The sequence below is a fragment of the Monodelphis domestica genome, chromosome 2 (assembly GCF_027887165.1).
Source record: "Monodelphis domestica isolate mMonDom1 chromosome 2, mMonDom1.pri, whole genome shotgun sequence".
NCBI classification, from domain to species: Eukaryota; Metazoa; Chordata; class Mammalia; order Didelphimorphia; family Didelphidae; genus Monodelphis; species Monodelphis domestica.
In genome coordinates, this window is record NC_077228.1 from 179,405,842 (window position 1) to 179,429,489 (window position 23,648).

General features: G+C 36.0%; 1 protein-coding gene across 5 annotated transcripts in view; it reads right to left on the reverse strand.

The window, feature by feature from the left end:
• The window catches only part of VMP1 (vacuole membrane protein 1), a 146,544-nt gene that overhangs the window by 106,840 nt on the left and 16,056 nt on the right, over positions 1–23,648 (reverse strand). For 3 of the 5 annotated variants that reach the window (XM_056816486.1, XM_056816487.1, XM_007481777.3), the window contains exon 2: positions 20,236–20,412. The exons of the other annotated variants lie outside the window; for them this stretch is intronic. The gene's annotated coding sequence lies outside the window, so the exon portion shown is untranslated. The remainder of the gene's footprint in view (positions 1–20,235; positions 20,413–23,648) is intronic. 5 annotated transcript variants of the gene reach the window in all.

Sequence of the window (23,648 nt, forward strand, 5' to 3'; positions counted from 1 at the left end):
TAGTAGGAGAAGGACCAGGAGAGAGTGGTGTCCCAAAAACCTAGAGGGTAGAGAGTATCAAAGAGGAGAGAATGATCAAAAACTGCTGAGAGATCTGGGAGAATGGAAATTGCTTTAAAAAAAGCCACTGGATTTGGCAAGTAAAGAGATCCCTGGTAACCTTGGAAAAGACAGTTTCAGTGAAAAAGATGAGGTTAGAAATTAGAATATAAGAAGCTAAGAAGAGAGTAAGGAGCAAAAAAGGAGTTATAAGTTTGCCTTGGTAAGGAGTAAGGCTAACTCCTTGCATAAAAGAAGGATGAATAGGAGATAATGGCAGAAGGGATCTAAGTTATATGAGATGAGGAATAGAGTAGAAGACAGAGCTCACAGTGAATGGCCTCAATTTTTTCTGTAACATAAAAGGCAAGATTCTCATCTAGAAGGGTAGTAGGAGAAAGTATTAAAGGTTTGAGGGGGGATGAAAAGCTTTAGAAGAATCAGTACAGAGAATGGGATGGTGGGCTGATATAGGAGGCACATCTGACTCAATTTCCTATATATCTTAGAAGGGAAAACATTATCAGAGAAAACATTCTGCGACGATTATTTTTTCCCCACTGGTTTTGGTTATACAAGAACTATTAAATGTTAGGTAATCAAAATTGCCCATTTTGCCTTCTATGATCCTCTCTGTATCTTACTTGATATTGAACTCCTTACTATTCATATGTGAGAGATAATTTCTTCCATGATTCTTTCATTTGCTTATGCTACCCTTTAAGTCTGAATCATGCATTAATTTGGACTTTATCTTGTTATATGAAATAAAATGTTAGTCTCTACTAAGATCCTGCCATACAGCTTTTTAGTTTTCCCAAAAGTTTTTGTAAAATAGTGAGTTTTGGTTTATCAAACACTAGTCCACTATGTTCATTCGCTTCTGTATACTATATACCTATATATCCACTGGTCACCTCTCTATTTCTTTAACCAGTATCAACTTGTATTTTTACAATTACTGTGTTGTAGAATAATTAAGATCTAATGCTGCTAAGTGTTCTTTCTTCCAACATTTTTTTCATTAATTCCTGTGAAAATCTTGACTTTTTTTCTCCAGATGATTTTTTTTCTAGCTCTTTCTAGTAATGCTTTAGTAGTTTTATTGGCATGACACTGAGTAAATTAATTTAGTCAGTATTGTCATTTCCATTTTTGGCCAGACCTATATATTATAAGCAATTAATATTTCTCCAATTATTCAGATCTGTCTTTAATTTTTAAAGAGTGATTTTAAATTATGTTCTTATAGTTCATTTGTGTGTCTTGGCAAGTACAGTCCCCTGTATTTTATATTTTCTGGAGTTACTCAAGTGCAATTTCTCTATCTCTTCCTGCTAGATTCTCTTGGTAATATGCAGAAATACAGATTTATGGTGATTTTATATTCTGCAACAGTGCTAAAGTTGGTAATCTTTCAATTAGTTTTTTAAGTTGATTTCTAGGATTTTCCTAAGTAAATTATATTATACTTGTTTGAAATCCTTCCTCCCCATTTTATTGCTATAGAAGCACTTCTAGCACAATATTGAATATGAAGGATGACAATGGGCATCTTTGCTTTATCCTTGATCTTGCTGGAATTAAGTCTTTAGTTTATACCTATTCTAGTAATGTTGGCTTTCTTAGATGAATACTAATTTAGCTAAATACTATTGATTTTAGATAAATACTATTTACCAAATTAAGAAAAGATCCATTTATTTCTATACTTCCTAGTATTATAAACAAGAATGTGTTCTTCCTTCCTTCCTTCCTTCCTTCCTTCCTTCCTTCCTTCCTTCCTTCCTTCCTTCCTTCCTTCCCCTTACCTTCCGTCTTGGAGAGCAGTAAGGGCTATGCAATTGGGTTTAAATGACTTGCCCAGTCATATAGCAAGGAAATATCTGAGGTCACATTTGATCCCAGGACTTCCTATCTCTAGGTCTATCTCTCAATCCACTGAGCCACCTGGTTGCCCTGGTGTTTTTTCTTTTCAAAAGCTTTTTCTATATCTATTGATAAAATCATATTTTGTTGTTCTTGTCATTAATATGGTCAATTATATTTGTAACAGTTTCCTGATACTGAATATTGCATTCCTGATGGAAATCTGGTCAAATCATTGTTAATTTTTCTGATATGTTGTTGCCATAGTATCCCTGCTAATATTTTCTTTTTCCCTAAACTGAACCAACTTCGAAGAGTCATTATTTCTATAGAGAAAGCAACAACATTCAGTCTCCCAGGTTTGTATTTAACTTCTCACTCTCCCTCACCTTACATATCCTATTCGTTACCAAATCTTACCATTTCTATCTCTCTCTACAATATCTCTCTCATCTTACACTTTATACAGCTTCTACCTTAGTTCAGTCTTTCTCCTCTATTATTACAACAACCCCCTAACTAATCCTCCCTACCTCACGCTTCTCTCCACTAGTAAGGAGGAAGTCTATCCTCTAATGCTCTGCTAAAATGATTTTTCTTCAGCACCCATGTCACATATATTTATTCAATAAACTCCACTGGTTGCCAAGTGCCTTTTGGAACAAATATAAAACTCCTCTGTTTAGCTTTTAATGCCCTTCACTATCTGCCCCCAACCTATCTTTCAGACTTCAGAAGCCTTTCCTTCCAACATTCTGTGATCTAGGCAAATGACTTTTTACTTCTCACACACTCATATCAGCTCCAATCTGCACTGGCTGTACTTTCTCATCTCTGCCTCATCAAATTCAAGAGGTTATTTTCTTCCTTATCTTCAGATGCCTTCCCTCCCAGATTACCTTGTATTTATCTACTTTGTATTTGTTTTCTTTAAATTGATTCTGTACATGCTAATATGCATACTTGCGTTACATTATACATTATATATCTATAATGCATACATTATAATGTAAGCTCTCTGTTAGTAGGAAATATTTCATTCTTAATATTTTTATCCTCAGCATGTAAATCAGTGCTTTTTTTAGTACATAGTAGTTGCTTAATAAACGCCTATGGATTTGCTGAGGTTTCTTTCATAAATAAGTATCTTCTAACCAGTTAGCCCAATTGGTAGAGTATAGAGTTAATGATTCAAATACACCTCAGTCTTTACATTGCTTAGTATCCCTTTATTCCTTAGTTAGTTCAACCTACCCACTAATCACAAAGGAGACCTAGCAAGAGACTGTAAAAGAGGAACAGTCATTGAAGTACTTAGGAAAGAGCTTTCTACATAGTAAGAGTTCAATTAAATACCCATACATTTAAATTTAATTAATGAAAACTATAGGTGATCCACAGTTGACAGGGTGTATTTCCTAGATGCCCAGAAAGCAAAATTCTGACATCATACACTGTGACCTATAACAAGAACTGATTATAACATCCAATGAGCTCACTGAGGAAATGGGAACTGGGGAATGGAAACAGTGAAAATACAGAAACTACTTGTATTAGAAAAAACTTAAGGTTATGCCTTACTGCTGCTGGTTACCTAGAGCAGCTTTAAACTTAAAGAACAGCTGTTAGCAAAGGGGAAAAAGTCTGACAGTCAAAATGTTAAGCTTTAAAAGAAAGCAAACCAAGCCATTTTAAAGTAAAGTCCAAGTGCTAAAAATGGATAAAATGTGTTCAAATGATCATATAACAATAGACTATACCGAATTCACATAATAGAAACTGACTCCCACAAATCAGTGTTTTGGGTATTTTATTCAGTTAAATCAATAAAAGATATACAAGGTATAAGCAAGTATAGAGAACTACACTACAATTCAATTCAACGAGCATTTGTTACGTATCTGCTATATATAAGGCACTTTGCTAAAGAAAAGTGTCACACTTTCTTGCAAAAAGGAGGTATCTAAAAAAAGAGGGAGTGTGGAAGGAATTTATTGTTCCCAAGAAGTTTATGTTCTATTGGGAAGAAACAATAGGTAAAAAGATAAGTATATACCAACTCATATGGGGGAGGAGGAGCACTAACAGTTGGGTTAGGAGTGGAAAACTAAGTAAAGCCTAGAATAGGAGGTGGCACCTGTGCTCAGCATTTAAAAAGGAATATGAAGGATGTTCAGGGAATCTTATTAAGAACCCTTCTTTCATGGGCTGCTCAGCCTCCTTTGGTGTCCACCTGCCATCCAGCTCTCATCTATTACTTCAAGAAGCTGAGGCATGAATTTGATAAAAACTGCTGGGAAAATTGGAAGACAATGTGGGAGAGATTAGGTTTGGATGAACACCTCACACCCTACACCAAGATAAACTCAGAATGGGTGAATGACCTGAACATAAAGAAGGAAACTATAAGTAAATTATGTGAACACAGAATAGTATACATGTCAGACCTTTGGGAAAGGAAAAGACTTTAAAACCAAGCAAGACTTAGAAAAAGCCACAAAATGTAAAATAAATAATTTTGACTACATCAAATTAAAAAGTTTTTGTACAAACAAAACCAATGTAAACAAAATTAGAAGGGAAGTAACAAATTGGGAAACAATCTTCATAACAAAAACCTCTGACAAAGCTCTAATTACTCAAATTTACAAAGAGCTAAATCAATTGTACAAAGAAATCAAGCCATTCTCTAATTGATAAATGGGCAAGGGGCATGAACAGGCAGTTCTCAGCCAAAGAAATCAAAACTATTAATAATCACATGAAAAAGTGCTCTAAATCTTTTATAATCAGAGAAATGCAAATCAAAACAACTCTGAGGTATCACCTCACACCTAGCAGATTGGCTAACATTACAGCAAAGGAAAGTAATGAATGCTGGAGGGGATGTGGCAAAGTTGGGACATTAATTCATTGCTGGTGGAGTTGTGAATTGATCCAGCCATTCTGGAGGGCAATTTGGAACTAAACCCAAAGGGTACTAAAAGACTGTCTGCCCTTTGATCCAGCCATAGCACTGCAGGGTTTTATAATAGTTAAAATGGTTGAGGTTGTAAACTGTAGTGAGTTAAAATAGTGGAAGATATAAATTGTGATAGATATAAAGAGTGGGTGAGTAAATTTGTGGCCACAGGAAATCAGTTTTCACTACAGTGTTTTGTTTTTAAATCAAATATAAGGTGGTTGCCAGGGAAATATTCCCAATTATGAATATACCCAAGTCAACTGGGTTTTATAGAGAATTTTAATTAATAATACAATGAGGAATCAAAGAAAGAGAGAGAGAGAAAAAGGAAATAAATGAGAAAAGAATAGGCCGGCCCAGACAGCCCTGGCCAACCCAGGCCTAAGCCCTAAAAGAAAAGATCAGTCAGTCCTTAATCACTCACCATAAGATCTGTTCAAGCGAGAATTCAGGGGGACAGAGTCTCCCCAGAGGGAGTTCCAGCCAGAGTCAGCCTCCCTTGAGAGACCTCCTTAGAGATTGTCCTTCTCTCAACAACCTCCTTAGAGACTGTCTTTTGAGAGCTCTAGAGACCCTGTTTTTCAGCTTTTCCTTTCCTTATAAAGGGAAATTTTCCTTTGTCACCTTCCCTAAATTCTTACATATACCAATCACAGTATACATTTTTCAAAGGACAGACCATTCTTAGTCTACACCTAAGAAGGTGTGGATTTTTGAGTAATTCACACCAGGAAAGCTCTGAGTAAGTTTCCCAGTTCTTTGTTCCTTGTAAATTCACAAGTTGCCTGACCTTTATAGGTACTTAGCACCCCTTTGTATTAATTCTAAAAAATAGGCATGACTTAAGTACGGGTGGAGTAGAGGTCTTTACATTTCTGATCTAAGTAGAGTTCTCACATTTTAGATGGGGAATGGTCCCTAATAGGGAATTGTCCCAATGGAGAATTCCCCATTGGGGAATTTTTTAACATTTACAAGTCTGAGAAATTTCAAGATTTACAGTTTGTACCCCAAAGAGATAATAAGGAAAAAAAACATGTGCAAGAATATTCATAGCTGCGCTCTTTGTGGTGGCAAAAAATTGGAAAATGAGGGGCTGCCCTTCAATTGGGGAATGGATGAACAAATTGTGGTATATGTTGGTGATGGAATAACTATTGTGCTCAAAGGAATATTAAAGTGGAGGAATTCCATGGGGACTGGAACAACCTCTAGGAAGTGATGCAGAGTGAAAGGAGCAGAACCAGGAGAACATTGTACACAGAGACTGATACACTGTGGTACAATCGAATGTAATGGCCTTCTCCATTAGTGGCAATGCAGTGATCAAGAACAACCCAAAGGGATCTATGAGAAAACACTATCCATATTCAGAGGGAAAACTGTGGGAGAAAAACAACTGCTTGGTTACATGGGTCTGAGGGGGATACGATTGTGGATATAGACCCTAAATGTACATCCTAGTGCAAACATCAACAGCATGGAGGAAATAGGTTCTGATCAAGGATACATGTAATACCCAGTGGAATTGCGCATTGGCTATGGGAAGGGCAGGGGGAGGGGAGGGAGGAACAGAATATGATTTTTGTAACCAAGGAATAATGTTTGAAATTGAGCAAATAAAATTTAAAAAAATCTTTCCACCAGTTTTTTGTTTCCCTGATAATTTTATTTACTTGGTTTTATTTGTACAAAAGCCTTTTAATTTAATAAAATTAATTCATTTTATGTCCAAAAAAAAAAAGAAGAAGAAGCTGAAGCATGCATAGTGGCCCACACCCCAGTAAAACTGTCTCATAAAACTATTTCAGTCGGCAGGCTAAATCAAGTCAAGGGTAACAATTGGGCCTCAAACCCAATGGTGAGTTGGGAAGATGGTATCTACTTCAGGCATAGGAAGACTTTCCATGGTAGAAGGCTGGATAAGACCAATTTGTTTCGATGGTCATTAAGGCTGTGGAAGCAGTCACTTCTAAGGAGCGCTTAGAGCTTGGTCAGACATCAAAGATACCAAAGTCATCCACTGCATTTTGAGCCATGACCACAGTCATTTTGATTTCTCTCTTGCCACCAGACTTCAATGACTGGAAAAGTGAGTGAGGCTAAAGACTTTGTGCAACTCTGCCTCACTTAAATCCAGTTTATATGCCAATCAAAGACATCACCAGTGTGTCTGTTCCTTTTCTAGTAAGAAGGACACCAACCAATGAGGCATTAAAAGGACTGGTCGATTAGCTCCATTATAATGGTCATACAGCATGATTATAGGGCTTGGAAAGCCTAAAGGATATTGAGTATCAATGATTCCTAGAGACCAATGAGAAACATATATGGCAAGGAGATCTTTAACTCAGAGGGAAATATGCTTTACAGACCCAGAAGGGGACGCTTTATGGAACTCTTAACTCTTTTCCCTGTTCTAAGAGAACATAGACAAAATCTGAGGCTTCCCACAACTACCTTCTTTTCCTGGTACTTAACTCTGTATTTAACAATGGAAGGCCAACATTCAGACAAATATTATAAACAAATTTTTTCATGAAATGTAGTTTACCTACACCACAAAAACTATAATCTAAATAATTTATGTTAAAAGATCAAGCAATAGGCATTGAGGTTCCGTAAGAAAAATGTTCCCAAACTATTTTTCTTGAACATTCTGAAAATTAAAATTTCTTCCTATTTATTTCCTCTTCCCCATCTCTAAATCTTTTTTAAGACAAGATTCTTTTTTTTAAATAATATTTTATTTGATCATTTCCAAGAATTATTCATTAAAGACAAAGATCATTTTCTTTTCCTCCCCCCCACCCCCCATAGCTGACGCATGATTCCACTGGATATCACATGTGTTCTTGATTCGAACCCATTGTCATGTTGTTAGTATTTGCATTAGTGTTCGTTTAGAGTCTCTCCTCTGTCATGTCCCCTCAACTGCTGTAGTTGGGCAGTTGCTTTTCCTTGGTGTTTCTACTCCCACAGTTTGTCCTCTGCTTATGAATAGTTTTTTTTCTACTAGATCCCTGCAGATTGTTCAGGGACATTACACCGCTACTAATGGAGAAGTCCATTACGTTCGATTATACCACAATGTATTAGTCTCTGTGTAAGACAAGATTCTTAACCAAAACAACTTGGGTTTCTATGGGTTCTTATTTATAAGAATAAAATTGTGAAATTATTGTAAGGCTGTTATTATAAATGTTACAAAAGAATTTTTCTCCTAAGCAAGTAAAAAGTTTTTTGCACAATAGGCTACTGATATTTGTTTTCCCAAAGTTTCCTCTAAAACTTAAAATAATAAGACTGAAACTTTATTTTGTTTTAAAAAAAAACACTAACATCTTGTTTTAATGAGTTCTTATCCTTCACAAATAACATAAATCTACACTTTAAAAAAATTTTGCCTTTACAAAGAGGAAACACTAAATCTTCAAATCAAGAGCATACAATTAAATTGAACAAGCATTTAAAAAAGTACTATGGGAGAAAAACTTCACTGAAGATACATAGATGAAAAAACAAAACAATAGTCCTTGCTTTTGAAGAGCTTACATTCTACTGAGGGAAGATAAAGAATATAAAGAGATAATAAAAATAAAGTTGCTACAGGAGAGGAACAGCATTAACAATTAGTGTGAATCGGAAAAGTCTCAAATATAAAAGTGACACCTGAACTGAAGAAAGCTAAGGATTCTAATAAGCAGAGGTGAGGAAGGAAAGAATTTGGGCTTGGAAATCAATACAGGAAAGCCCTTGCTAATTCTATTCTAATTGTATTCTAATCAAGGATTCTGAAGGTGGAGTCCAGAAATTTGTTTTAAAAAATATTTTGATGACTACATTTCAATACAATTTGTTTCTTTAATAATAACCTTTTGTTGCTATATAATAATCTTTATTTTATTTATTTAAATATATTATTTGAACTCATAAGGTTTTTGCCAGAGGGCAAGACATAAAAAAAAAGTTTTTAAGACCTGTGTTCTAAATAGATGTTTTCTATATAGTAAGGCTACTCTTTGAAGGAACAAAACTTCTTATTTCTTCTGGAAAGTGCTTGTCATGCAACCATACTATTCAGGGGGTTGGCAAAGTATATGGTCCAGCACCTGATTTTGTACAGTCCACGAGCTAAGTAAAAATGATTTTCACATTTTAAATAAAATATATAAAAATTTATCTAAAAATGTAAAAACTATTCCTAGCCCTGCAGGCCAAATTACCAGAGTAGTTTGTGGCCACTTTTAGATTATCCAGACCAAAACTCCTTTCCCTGGTCACCATTTCTCTTTTTATCTTGACTCACTCACATTTCCCCACTCTCTTTAGAAGGGCCTAATCATCATAATCATTTAAATGTTGGTTATAAAATAGAAAAGCAGAAAAGTAGATAAATGGAACAGTTAAGAAAGAATCAGAAATAAAAACTATTCAATAGCTCAATGTTCCAATGACCCCAAAATACAAGTTTTCTAGGAAAGAACTCCCTATGTGAAAATTGGAAAGCAGTCTGGAAAAAATTAGGCTTAGATTACTATTTTATACCATAGTATACAACAAATTCAAAACAGATATGACAAATATTAAAGACCATATCATCAAAAAATTAAAAACAGAGAGTATACCATTCACATATATAAGATAAAGATAAATTTTCAGTGAAGCAAGGGAAAGGCACAATTATAAAAGATAAAATAGATAACTTTGACTATATGATACTGAAAAGCTTTTGTACAAGCAAGATGAATTCTGTAATGTATGTTGGATAAGAATGGCGGTAGTTGACTATGAAAAAAATTATTTTAAAAAATACAAGTTACTTAACAGCAAAGATTATTTTGACTTATTATTCTTTTAATTTCTAGACAAGCCTAATTTTTTTCCAGACTGCTTTCTAATTTTCTGAACAGTTCTTATCAAATAGGAGGGAGGATCTTTCCTAGGTAATTTATATTTTTGGATTAATTGAACATTGAACCACTGAATAATTATTTCTGATTTTCTGATTTTTCCTTATCTAGTTTATTCCCTTTACCTATACTTTTCTATTATTCTAACCACCACTAAATGATTTTGATGATTGAAGTCCTTATACTAATAGGAATGAAAAGTAAATCAATACGTAAAGAGAAATGGTGACCAGAGAAAGGAGTTTTGGGCAGGATAATATAAAGGGTTCCACTGGAGAAAATGCTAATAATGTAGATTAAACTTAAAACTGTGTCTTCCCTACATTTCCCTCCTACTGTCCCAGTTCTTACACATTTACCAGTACACCACTCATCTGTACTGTTTTTCCCAGAGCTTTACAGGGTGTTTATACTTGATCTTAGCCAAAAGTCTAAGAAATCTCTATAGGATGTTCATCCAAATTAACATTTTTCAATCACTTAAGTCTTTCTTGTATGGATAGATAGCCCAAATTCCTTGGGTGATTACAAATTTCTTCCATAATGCTCTAGAATGTCTTGAAGCTTAATATAATCATTATAATGTCATCAAAATACAGGAGAACCTCACCAGCTACAGTGTTTCCCTTTTTAATCTGGACTATGTATTAGATCTCTACCAGAGTGGTAAATTCCAGATAACAAATAACAGGGTTATTTTTTTGTTACATCTTCCAAATAGTCATGATTGAGCTCATTGGATGAATGGGGAAAAGCTTGTTCTAGGAGACTAATTAAAGGATGGAATATTTTTCTAATAACAACCATAACAATAACTAGCATCTGTATAGTGCTTAAAAAGCATTTTGCATATGTTGTCTCATTTGATCATTATGTCTTTTGAAAATAAACCCAAAAGACAATCCTGTAACATTCTATTAGAGGATTTGGTGTTCAGTCATTTCAATCCTGTCCAACTCTTCATGACCCCATTTGGAGTTTTCTTGGTAAAGATACCGGAATGGTTTATCATTTCCTTCTCTAGCTCATTTTATAGAAGAAACTCATACAACTAGTAAGTGTCTAAGGTTGGATTTGAACTCTTAAGGATGAGTCTTCCAGACTCCAAGCTAAGCACTTTATATACTGCACCACTTAGCTGTCCTAGAGGATTAGTTTCCAAATTAGTAAATATAATATATACACAAAACAAATAACTACTAGTTCATTTTTTCCCTCCGTAATAAAAGCGTCACCTAGCTGTCCTACAGGATTAGTTTCTCAAATGAGTCACTACAACAGTGATAGCAAACCTTTCAGAGATTGAATGCCAGGCCCTGACCTCCTCCCCCTTACCCCAACTCAAGGGAGGAAGCTCTCCTATTAGGCTGATTGACAGAGGGGTGGGGGAATGTGAAAAAAAGTCCTCAGGCACAGTGGAGAGGGGGAGAGGAGCAGTTCCACCACAGTCACTCTGCCTTTCTAGTAATGAAATCTGAGGAATGGAGGGTGTCTGAGTGTCCAGAATACCCTGAGTGCCTCTTTGGAACCCATGCCATAAGTTCACCACCACTGTACTATAGCACTAAATATATAAAACAAATAACCACTACAGTAAGTTAATTTATTTTCTAAGTAATAAAAGTTAAATTTAAAGTTCATTTCACTAAGTACTCTAAGCATTTTGATACTAATGAGTTTTTCCTCTGATTTTATTTTATTTATTATATATATTATTTATTATAGAACAATAATACCTCGATTAACAAAGAGGACACATTTTATATCATACTTTATTGTTAGATATTTTATCATCAGACATAGAAACACAGGAGATATATTTATATTTAGAATTGAAAGGAACCTCAGGTCATCCAGTCCAACACTCTCATTTTACTATTGAGGAAACTGGAGCCCAGGGAGGGAAAGTGACTTGCTCAGGGTCATGCTGATGGTAAGCATCAGAATTTGAGTCCAACTTCTCTGATTCTAGAGTTAATGCTCTTTCCATTGAATTAAGACCTAAAGATCTGTGCCAGAACATATCTTCCTTCCCCATTACATTTCAGTGGGACATTAACTCAGTGACATAGTTCTACTTTAGACCCTAGGAATCCTGTCCCCCACTCAGTTCATGGACCAGTCATGAGAACAGACAAACTACTGCCTCCTTCTGCTCTGAGTCAATCAGAACCTCTCTGGTCAGGCTGACTTTGTTAAAAGGAGCTTTCTTCAAAAAGGACATGATAATAATAATAACATTCATAGTATTTACTATTATGTGCCAGGCTAAGCATTTTACAATTATTATTATTTCATATTAGCCTCACATCAACCCTATCATCCCCATTTTATAGATGAGGAAGCTGAGGCAAACATGAATTAGGTGACCTTTCCAGTCACACAGCTGATAAATATCTGAAGTGGAAATTTATTTGTTTCCCCCCAAGGGGGAATTTGAATAAAGGTCTTCCCAACTCCAGGACCAGCATTCTACCCATTGTGCCACCTTGCTGTCCCAATACTTGGCAACAGAAGAAAACCTCTAGAATTCTTTGCAAGTAAGGATCATTTTTCAACCATTTTCACTCTAGTACTTGTGCCCACCCACTGCCTAAGTCAGTGCCCAGTAAATAAATAGATGCTTAATAAATAGTTTTGATTAATTTATTTTGCCACCTGAAATATCAAATAAGAGCATAATAGCACAAACTGGTCATTAAAGAAAAAAACATATCTCTTAATAAAAAAAAATTTAGGGACTAATGAGGCATACATAACTTACTTTTATAATGAGGTAAGAGAAGTAATGGGACAGCTAGGTGACACAACAGAAAGAGTCCAGGGAGTCAGGAAGACTCATCTTCCTGAGTTCAAATCTAGTCTCAGACACTAGCTGTGTGACTCTGAGCAAGTCACTTAATCCTGTTTGCCTTAGTTTACTCATCTGTAAAATGAATTGGAAAAGGAAATGGAAAACCACTCCAGCATATTTGCTAAGAAAACCCCAAATGGGGTCATAAGGAGTCTGACATAATAGCAAATAACTAAATGAGTAGCTGAGAGAAGAACCTAGGCTATAGGGGACAGTGAGACCTGGGTTCAAGCCCTACATTAGATGCAAACTGACTGTCATACTGGACAAATCACTTAACCTCTCAGTGTCTCCAAATAACTCTCTAAGAGTTCCTTTTACCAATGAAATTACAGGTTTGGAAAAGAAAAAGAAAGAAAAATATAATAATGCAATAATTCTCATTCAGGGAATATTTTCTTAAGATTTTAAAAAGTGTTTTCTTTTATACAATAAGAGCTATACACATTTTAAAAAGGAAAGGTAATTTAGGCAAAACTAATTCTCCAGGATCACCTTGAATAAAACTATAGTGATACCATCTCATCCCTTAGCAACAGCTTCCTCTGGAAAAATAAACCCTGAAAACAGCGATTTATTGGATTTATCAGCAGATAAATGGGCACATAGAGAGAAGCAGTGAGAGGCAGGGATATACTCCCTTTGCCCAAAAGTTTAGCATTAGAAACTGCTAATAGTATTTACATGAATATACAGATGTCAGACATTTCTTGCTTCATGAAGTGGATGTGGACAGGAAAGTAAATTTCAACTGCTTTAGTTGTATTCTACACCTTGATCTATAAGCTCCTTACAGGGCTGGCCCATGAAAGTAAGCAGGAGACACATTTGTCAGTTATGTCTAGGGATTTCATGCAAGTTTATAATCAGTATCTCCTTATTCTTAGTTCTGACCTGGAAGAAGCATCTTTGAGTTCACAGGCAATTTATTGACTAGCCCATACAAGCCCAATCTGAATAAGAATATTCTGTACAACATACTAGGTCATTAAGGGCTTTGCTTGAAGATTTAGTAAAGGTGAACACTCACTACCTCCTGAGGCAACTCATTGCACTTACTCTAATTATTAGAAAATTTTCTTTTTTTTTTTAAACCTATAACTTCTGTCTTGGAGTCAATACAGTGTATTGGCTCCAGGGCAAAAGAGTGGTAAGGGCTAGGCAATGGGGGTCAAGTGACTTGCTCAGGGTCACACAGCTGGGAAGTGTCTGAGACCAGATTTGAACCTAGGACCTCCTGTCTCTAGGCCTGGCTCCCAATCCACTGAGCTACCCAGCTGCCCCCTCATCTTATTAAATTCTAACAAGCTTCTCACATCTTAGCCTAAGATCTTCTAGTATCCAGCCCTCTGTCATTCATTTTTTAGCTATCCTACAAAATTTGTTAAGCACTATATCATTTACATATTGATCAAAGTCACAAATAAACACAGGATCAAGGCCTTCAAGTAAAAAAAGCACCTTTTCAAGTTGATTGTTGTTGAGTCATTTTAGTAATGTCTGACTCTTTATGATCCCATTTTGGAATTTTCTTGGCAAACCACTGGAGCGCTTTGCCATTTCTTTCTCCAGCTCATTTGACCATGAGGAAACTGAGGTAAAGAGGGCTTAGTGACACAACTAGTAAATATCTGAAGCAGAATTTGAACTCATGAATATGAGTCTTCCTGACTTTACTGTCCTCTATACCACCCAGCTGCCCTCCAAACTGTCCAATATTACAGATCAGAAGCTTAATCATGGAAGAAAGGAAGTAGAATTAATTAGGATTATCTTTCAATAAAATGAGCTTTTAAATAAAAGTAAAATGGACAGCTGTGGTAGGGGGTCCTTTTCCTCATTTGATATTTTCAAGCACTTGTTGGACATGCTATAGGGGTGATATAATTCCTGTTCAGTTATGCATTCCAGTCATTCAGTGAGATGCCTTTCAACTTTTAAATTCTGCGACCTTTTTCCCCCTCAGTCCTCACATGGTACGATAATTCTACTTGCTATGCACTTACCACATTGTATTAGGATTACTTGTGTAGACAAGTTACATATAGGCTGTAATCTACATGAAATAGGGATCTCATATTCTATATTCTATTACCCCAGCATCTAGCATATAGCTCTGTACACAGTAAGTGCTTAAAAATATTTAATTGAATTAGCATACCTATGCTGTAAAACTGAAAATTTATTTTAATTCTATTTTTAAGACAAGTCAAGCTGACACATACAATGTGAGTCTGAACTCCTTACCCTTGAAACTTTACCTTTGACCTATATTCTGAAGAAACTTGCCTAAAGGTTAAGATTTAAAAATTTTTTTTTTACCTTCCACCAACCAATACTATGTATTGGTTCCAAGATAGAACAATAAGAGCTAAGCAAAAGGAGTTAAGTGACTTGCCCAGGGTTACAGAGCCAGGAATTGTCTGAGGCCACATTTGAACCCAAGACTCTAGACCTGGCTCTCAATCCACTGAACCACTTAGCTACCCCCAAGATCAAACCTTTGCCTAGAAACTACCTCTACCCTTTGCTCAGGCAGCCTCAGGTCATTTGAATCTCCATTCTATTATGTAAGTTTGTATCTCCACTCTCAGTTACCTTTGTAACTTCAGCCACCATATACTCAACTCAAATTCAAGTTGACAATCAACTTGTCAACTACATTTAAGTCTTGAAGACCAATCCTATCATCTAAGGATAATTCCCATCTCCCAAAGAGGAAGTAAGAGGGAGGAGCTGAGGTGACTCATCCCATCTCATCAAAATATATACCAATCAGGATTGTCATATTTTGTCAGGGGAGGTTCAAATGATGTACTGTTAGGCAAGATCCTGTCATCTTTTACTCAGAGTCATTAAAAGGCCACTGACCAATTTATTGATTACTGCTAGTCTAATTAATAAATTGATCATGCTTGGACCACTGTCTCTTAGTATATCTTAATTTCCCAAAATCCACATATGCCCATTTTAAAGATTTGAAGAGTTTTATTTTCTGTGATGGAACTGAGACAAAATAAAGGAATGAAACAAAATTGAGAGAGTAGGTGGAGGGAGCATCATGGGTGGTTTGAGTAGGGATGAGAAGGTTTGGAAAAGTCACTATCACAAATAGGAAAATTCACAATTCTAATGATAGTAAATTTTATTAATCATTTTCAGACCATAGGTTATGTAAAGACATGTAATATCTAGGTGTGTTTCTTGCTTCCTACCAATAAACAAACTTTTCTCCAGGCTTTAGTTTTAATCTTCTTAAGGATGAAGTCTTCCTGGGTGAAAGAAGACATAAGAAAAGAGAACCTCAATAGTAATGTAATTTTCTTTGAAAAACAATACTGCCATAGCATTTTATGCTATTTAATACATTTTCCCATACATTCTCTAATTTGAGTCTCACAAAACCCTATAAAGTATTGTGAATCTTAAAATTTCTCAGACTTGTAAATGTTAAAAATTCTCAGACTCTACCTTAGAACACTTGGTTAAGACCATTCCCCATTTTAAACAATGAAGGTACTTGATCAGGAATGTGAGAACTTTCCATTACTCCACCCATACTTAAGCATACTTTAGGGAAAGATAAAGTTGTAAACTCCTTACTGAACAATGAAAAGTACTTAACCCATACTTAATGTAAAGCTAAAAATCCTTAAGCTAGGTCTATTTTTAGATCTAATACAAAAGGGTGCTAAGTACCTATAAAGGTCAAATTAATCACTAAAAGGTCAGGCAACTTGCAAACTTGCAAGGGACAAGCTTAACAAACGAGGTGTGAAGTTTTAGTCTACTCAGGTGTGAATTACTCAAAAGTTTAGTCTACTCAGGTGTGAATTAAGAATGGTCACTCCTATGGAAAATGTCTACTGTGATTGATAGATGTGAAAACTTAGGGGAGGTGACATAGGAGAAAATTCTCTTTAAAAGGAGGTCAGAAAGGCCTCTGAGTGAAAATACAGCTATGGAGCTGAATTGAAGGCTGGTCTCTCTCTCGGTGGCTGAAAATGATTCAGCCTTGGAAGCTGAAGTGGAGCTCAGGAACTATACTGGAGGGTCTCTCTGAACACTAGAATCTTGCTTGGGACAAATCTTGTGGTGAGTTGATAAAAGACTGACTGATCTCTCTCTTAAGGCTTAAGCCTAGGCTGGCCTAGTCCATTTCTCATTATTTCCTCTTACTCTCTCTCTTCCTTTCATTAATTTCCTTAATTTGTATTAATTAAAATCTCCATAAAACCCAGCTGACTTGGGTATTTCATATTTTGGGAATTGTTACCATGGTGACCACCATCTTTTTGATTTAACTTAAGACACTGTCTTGAAACCATATTTTTGTGGTCACAGTTTATGACAACCACTCTTTTAACTGTTACAGTATGTAGAGAAGGTAGTATCATATCCACATAACAGATACTCAGAGAGCTTTAGTGACTTGCCTGATGTCATTCACCTAGGGTTAAAGCCAAAATTCAGTCATTCTGCCCTTCAAGTTCTGCAATAAACTGAATGAAAACCCAAAGTCACATTGCTAATTAGAAATAAATGAAAAGTCTAAGATCACATTGCTAATTAGAATCATTAGTGAAACTAAAACTTTGATCTCAAGTGAAACTAAAACTTTGATCTCAATTCATCAGTAGGTGCTTTTTCTGCTGTAGGAAAATAAGACTATAACCCACCAATTTGCACCTGTAAATCATGTGCAAATTTAAGTAATTCATTTATGCTCTATTTCATTGCTTGCAGGTGGCCCTGGAGAAAATCTAAACTAAATCACTATTCTGAAAGAGCAAAATATGAGATTAATACTATAGATTAATACCACATGTTAATGCCTCTTCCTTAGTGTCATTTTTATTGATAAAAATCAGCTTCTGATGTTGAAGTTTTGACAGTGTAAAAGATTTTGATGACATGAACTTGCTTCAGAAGCTGTGACTATAGCACTGCAGAGCAGTTGCCAAACTGCATCTGCAAAGGGGTTGTTTCCCAGCAGGATGTTTGGGAGCACTGGGCTAGACAGCATCAAGGCAGTAGGGACATGATTGGTTACATCAAAGAAAGCAGTCCAGCACCCACCTGGGGCTAGTAACCACACCTCTCTGTCATAAAGGAAGGCTTAACTGATTTATGGGCCCCATCTGCCTCCTGAGGACATAGTAAGTAGACTAGAGATAGACTTCCTGGCTGCTAGGAGGCTTTTTTTTTTTTTAGGGAAATAAGACCCTTCTCAATTGACCAAGGACAGGAAAGGACAGACAATATACCTCCTGGAAATATACCATATCAGCTTATCAGATAAATCATGGTAGACAACAGTTAAAAAAAATCATATCTTTAAATGAACTCAGAGGGAAAGCTTAATTCCTGAGCTCAGCTTGAGGATTCATCAATGTGACCACACACACACACACACACACACACACACACAGCAATGTAAAAATTGATTATAAAATCTATACAGCATGAAATCAGAACAAAATAAACTAGAATTAATATTAATTTTGATTTTTTTTAACAAGGCACTACTATTCCCAAGGCTCTTGAGTTCCAAACCCTGAATTTCCTTCCTCAGGATCTGAGGAGAAAAAGTGGTCAAAGTGGTGGTGGTGGTTTGAATTGCTATGTATGTGGTGCCTCTTCTATCTCCCCCAGTGTGCCTTGCTCCTCCAGTGAGGTTGTCTTGCCTGCTTGCCAGTATGTCTATCTATCTATCTATCCATCTATCCATCTCTTTCTTTCCCTCCCTTCCTCTCTGTCTCCCTCTCTGTCTCTCCTTCTCTCCCTTCATCCTTCTCCCCCACCTTCCCCCCCCAACTTTTAACTCTCTATTAGCAAGGCTAAATATTAGGCTATGTAAATATACTAGAAACGAAGTTATTGGAATCTGTTCTAATTATTTTATGATTCTTTGTTGCTTAGCAGATTCTCTTTTCTGTGTGAGAATAAACTACTTGTTCTGTATCTGATTCAAATTAATACATGGAAAGCAACTTGTGGACTTCAAATACACAACCATTTCTATATAAAATAACCTAATATTAAGACTATAGGTGACCCTAGAGTAAAGCATGCTTTTTATAGAACTCCATGGCTAGGTATAGAGATTTAGGAGAGGTGGACATTCTAAGTTCCTATGAGCTTCAACAGTATTTGGTCTAACTGTTAGTACACACACACACACACACACACACATGCATGCATGATTTCACATGCTTACTTATCTGGATAGTAAGCTAAATAATGCCTAGCATACAATACTTGTAATAAGGGATTTTTTAAACCTTTACTTTATGTCTTAATAACAACTCTAAGACAGAATGTAAGAGCTAGGCAAATGGGGTTTAAGGGACTTGCCTAGGATCACACTGTTAGGAAGCATCAGAGGCCAAATTTGAACCCAGGTCCTCCTGACTCCAGGCATAGTCTTCTATCCACCTAGTTGCCCCCAAATAAGGGATTTCTAATGGCAACTTTAAAAGTGAATATCTGAATTTCTTCTATATGAAAAAAGATACCTTTTTTATTTGTCTCAGAATGAAATGCCTTTAGAACTGCTGAAACTAATTCACAAAAGGTTCTTTGTGGGCTGAATATCTAGAACTATGAGCACAATTCCTCAATTCTATCCTAACACAGCTGCAATGTTTGTAAACCCTCAAACAATACTAAGCTGGACAATTCTGTGGACAAAACTAATTTATTTATCCAAATAGAGATTGTAAGGATACAATTCCAGCAATTAAATAAATAGGTGGTTCCTATAATTAAAAAGAATCTTTATATTCCAAATCCCAGTACAGTATGATGCACATTATGATAACCAAATAAATGTTAACAGAATTCAATCCCACTTTAGAGGAGAAAAACTGAAGCTCAGAGAGGTAAAGTGAGGCACTCAAGATTAGCAGAACTCAAACCTAAGTCCCTAGTATAATAATTTCTTTGGTCCATGAAGATCTTTCTTCTCTTAAAATGAAAACAAATCTTGAAGGGTGTCAAATTCAAGTTACTGGAAGACAGTCAAGAATGTCCTATAGAAGCAGTATGCACTGATATTTATGTGAGTAGCTTCTTATTTTACAAAGTTTGGAGCAGTTAGAGTAGAACCAAAGACAAACTTTTGTTACTTTATTATTTTACCTATGTTTGGCCCTGGCATTAAGAAACATGTACAACTTCCAGAAACAAACAAAAATTTAAGTCTTATATCTTAATATTTGAAAAAATAAAATATTTAAACTTTAAAACATTCAAAATGATCTAGTTGAAAATTTATTAAACACTTTCATGATCTTAAAGGTTTATAGCACATTATCTACCAATCACTAATGACTGACTGACTTGTTAGTAAGTCAGCCAACTTATTAATTATCATCTGCTAGGCACTGTGCTAATTTTGGGGCTACAAGGGTAAAAAAAGAAAAACAGCCCCTCTTTACAAGGAACTCTGAGACTAAGAGGGGAGACAATATGCAAAAAATTAAACTATTTATAAACAAAATATATACAAGGTAAATGGAGATAATCAACAGAGAGAAGACACTAGCATAAAGGAGGATCTAGAAAGGCTTCTTGTAGAGCTGAAATTTTACCTAGGACTTGAAAGAAGCCAGGAAAACTAGGAGACAAATTTGAAGAAGAAGAGCATTCCAGGCATGGGGAGCAGTCAATTAAAATGTCCAGTTGGTAAATGAAGAGTCTTGAGCAAAGAATGGCAAAGAGGCCAGTGTCTCTAGATCCCAAAGTACATGGAGGTGAATTAGATGTACCTGGAAAGGTAGGGAGAACCAGATTACAAAGGGCTTTTTTTTTTTAAACCCTTATCTATCTTAGTATCAATTCTAAGACAAAGTGCAGTAAGGACTAGGCAAAAGAGTTTAATCACTTGCCCAGAATCACAAAGCTAAGTGTCTGAGGCCACATTTGAACCCAAGTCCTCCTGACTCCAGGCCTGATGCTTTCTATCCATTATGCCTAGCTGCCCCTATGAAGGGATTTTTAAAGGTCCAGTAGAGGACTTAATATTTTATTCTGAAGGTGTCAGGAAGTCACTGGAATTTACTGAATAGGTGAATGGCATGATCAGATATGTGCTTTAAAATCAATTTGAAAGCTGGATGCAGGATGGCCTGAAATGGGGAGAAATTTGAGGCAAGGAGGCCAATCCATGGAGACCACCATGAAGTGCTGAAGACTTGTATCAGGGCATCAGCAATTTCACAGGGCAAAAAGGAAGATTAGTGTTAGAAAAATTTGTTTCGAGGTAGGGAGAGTAAGAGTGAGTAAAGGATAATAAACCATAGGACTTCAGGGCCTGGGAGAATGGCTGTGTTCTCAACAAATAATGAGAAAGTTAGGAAGTGGGGAGGACTTCAGTTGGGAAGGGAGAAAGTGTTTAGTTTTGAACATAATTTTAAAATGTCCAATAAGTAGTTTGGAGATTTGAGGCTAGAGTTTAGGATTGGATAAGTAGATCTGAGAATCATTAACAAAGATATGATCATTAAATGCAAGGGAGCTAATCAAGTCTATTATTGTTCTATGCATTTAAACCAGGAATAATACAGACCACAAGATAGCTTAAAGAAGCTTGAATAACAATTCACTAGAAACCAACAGTCTCATTTTACAAATTAAGAACCCAAGGCCCAGAAAAGTTAGGAGATTTGCTGCCCAATATGACACAGTAGACAAATGAAGGATAGAACTAATTGTTCTTTTAACATTCCATCACCACTAGCAGGCATTTATTAAGTGCTTCCTATTGGGGATACTTGGGGATACAAAAAATGGTCCCTGTCCTCAAGTTCTTATCACAATGGAGATAATATGAAAATATCTATTTACATACAAGATACATACAGTGTAAATGGAAGGTATTTTAAGCTTGAAGGAAGGCTAGGAAGCCAAGTGGTAAAGGTAAGTAGGGAGGGCATTTCAAGTATGCAGGGTAGTCAGTAAAAAAAGCAGAGTCTAGAGAAATGGGATGTTGTGTACCAGAAAAAGCAAAGAGAGCAGTGTCCCTGGATAGTAAATGGAAGGGTATCATGTATAAGAAGACTGGAAAGATAAGTCTTCAAAAAGACATCTATAAGGTTAGTGGTTAGCTACCTTAGTGACTTGTTTACTTATCATGTTTACCAAAATGGCCATTTAGGGCCTCCGGCTCTGAAATGTGCTTTTGAAGAATTAATTATGAAGGGAAAAAAAAGGAAAGAATGAATAGAAACTGAAAGTTTTCAGGATCTGTTATGACAGTGTATATTTTATAGCAGACAGCAATTCCTTAACTAGTATAATGATTATTGAGGAAGGTCATGGGGTAAAAGGAAAAAAGATTATGAATTAATGATACCATATTTTGGTTATATGATCATGGACTTAATTCTCATTTTACATATTGGACTTTCAAAATGAAATCTAAAACACTTTGTGTGAATACTTTTATTAAACTTATCAACCTAAAATATTCTTTCATGGAAAACATTAAAACAACTAAATAAAATACATTCCTATCATGTCATAGTATCAGTGAACTAAAATAATGAATGTTATCATTAAATTGTTGGGTTTTTTAAACCCTTACCTTCCGTCTAGGAATCTAGAAGTCCCCAAACTTGTAGCTTAGAGGGATGTGGTGATCCCCAGTTTATTTAGTTAGGAGGTAGGAACCTCCTCATGTGAGAGTTCCTCCCTGAGGGAAAGTCCTACTTCACTGGTCTCAGGCTAACAATAGACCTCCAGGTAGTTTGGGTGGGAATAGCTAATCCTATCAGATGTTATGTATCTCTTTTATCCCAATGGTTTCTCCCCCTAGGCTAAAGTCCTTTACCCAGGTGGCCCAGCCCAGGGCTGGATCTTTCACTTTTGTGTCTATAGTGAAGCACTAGCCCCTCACAGTTATTCCTGTCTGGAACTCCACATTTTCCTTTCTTACCATTGTAAATTCAATCAACTGTCCCTCTCATCCTCAAGCCCCCAAGTTTCACCTAGAAAGGTATTTAAGCTCCCCAATTTTAATGGCTCCTCAGAAAAGCATAATTGGCTTTCCCAGAGGTCAGTGTCCAGAGCGGCCAGAGTTCAATCCTCGTACTCTGTGCAGTCGTGTGTGGCGCATAGCTCTGTGTTGAGGCCTACCACTGCATTGAACCCCTTTTCCCCTTAATTAAAGAGTGATTTTGACTATTTAATAGTTCTGTGTTTTTCCCCAGTCAACAGTTACAAGGCACAAGAGTGGTAAGGGCTAGGCAATGGGGGCTAAGTGACTTGCCCAGGGTCACACAGCTAGGAAATCTATGAGGCCACATTTGAACCCAGGACCTCCCATCTCTGGTCTTGACTCAATCCACAGAGCTGCCCCCTATCATTAAGTTTTGAGACCACAGCAATATATACTAATTACTCAACCACTGAAGATCAGAATAACAATTTGTACACACTACTAAAGTTCAACTAGGACACTTAATCTTTAACCTCCCATCATTATTTTAATAGCACTTAAAGTAAAACTGAAATGAATGAAAACAACCATAAACGATAAAAAAGAAAGGTTACTAAAAAAGATCAAAATAAAATCTTTGGAAACAGGCGTGTTTGCTGGTTGATGTTTAACAAATGGCGGGGAGTGGGAAATTTATCACAAAGCACTTTAAAACTTAAATATGCAGGAAGCAACAAATTCAGGGAAAAAATGTTCATAAAAAAAAACCTCTGACAAAAAAGGTCTAGTTACTCAAATTTATAAAGAGCTAAATCAATTATACAAAAAAAATCAAGCCACTCCCCAATTGATAAATGGGCAAGGGACATGAATAGGCAATTTTCAGTCAAAGAAATTAAAACTATTAATAAGCACATGAAAAAGTGTTCTAACTCTCTTATAATCAGAGAGATGCAAATCAAAACAACTCTGAGGTATCACATCACACCTAGCAGATTGGTTAACATGACAGCAAAGGAAAGTAATAAATGTTGGAGGGGATGTGGCAAAATTGAGACATTAATG